Here is a 1,446-nt window from a genome sequence, read left to right on the forward strand (position 1 = left end):
ACTATATCAATACTATTTTGTAATTATTTTCTTATTTAATAGTTGTATCAATTTTAGCCCTGAAAATGATCCAAATGTTTGGATTGAAACGTGGGTAGTTCTTTTGGATTGTTTTATTTGGCTATTTTATTATATATTATATTTATTTTCTACACAAGTATGTTTCCAGGAAACGTTTCCAGCTTATGTATGCATAAGCTGCAAATGTTTCCAAGTCAATTTTTAATGTATTTTAAGAGTACCAAATGCATTAAATAATCTTCATAAATATATTTTTTAAAAACAAAATTATCAGTTCTGATATATTTTTTACTTTCTCTTACCTATATATGGAATACCTAGTGAGGGAAAGTATTGTGATCATGTAAAATTGCTTGTGTTTGTGAACAGCCCAGCTCAAAAACAAAAAGTGGTGGGAAACTGAAATTACATATTTAAGGCAGGTGTATACCTGGAATGTGACAGCACTTTTTTGAAAAATTGAGTAACCAGAAGTACACTTTATATAATCAATTTTTCGTTTTTCTCAAAAACGGTTGAAACAATTTTAATTAAATTCAGAATATTAATGTAAAATTAGATAGCCTTTAATATCGGATAGACTTTACCCCCATTTAAATACTTCAATTGGCTTAAATGAAGATTTAAAAAAAGATCTTTCTCTAAAGTACCTTTAATTTAATTTATTTCAAGAAATTATCCATCTCACATTCTTACTAGTCATTAAAAATGGATAAATATAAACTATGAAAGGATTATTAACTTAAAAAATTATGAGGGAAATTTTTTTTTTTTTTATATATTTAAAAACGCATTTTCAGAAATAAGTTGTAATATAAACATATGTAATTGAAGAGCCAAATATTTTCAATTTAATCAGCTCCTTATAGTAGCCAGAGAGAAAAAAACACAGTTATTTTACCCCAATTGTTTATTACTTTAATGAAAGCTATGTATTTAATTACTAGTCTAAATTGATGAGTCTGCCATGTATAGGTCTCTGTATCTTTAATCTATGTAATAATTTAATCTATGTATAGAGCTCTATATCTTTAAAACTACCTACAACTTTAATTAGTAATCAATATTGATTAGCAATTATGCATAGTTTTCATTAAAGTAAAGAAATTGGGGTGAAATAACTGCCTTTTTTCTTGTTTTGAGCTCTTGTACTATTAGTAACCATTTTAGGACCTGCATAAATGAGTTTCCGTGTTATTTTTTGATTCGTACATGGTACTGTACCTCAGTACCAGAGCTAATAACTTCCTCGCTTAGCTAATAACTTCCCCCTCCATATCATTCGTAAACTTTTACACAACTACCAAAATCGTCTCACTACTTCACCTAATTCTTTACAACCTCTTTCTACCCCCTTATACAGATCACTATCATATATCCCCTCTCTTTCCAACAATATTCAAAAACTCTTACGTTCTACTATAC

Source organism: Halyomorpha halys, unplaced genomic scaffold (assembly GCF_000696795.3).
Source record: "Halyomorpha halys isolate HHAL.00 unplaced genomic scaffold, Hhal_1.1 Scaffold86.1, whole genome shotgun sequence".
Classification (NCBI taxonomy): Eukaryota; Metazoa; Arthropoda; class Insecta; order Hemiptera; family Pentatomidae; genus Halyomorpha; species Halyomorpha halys.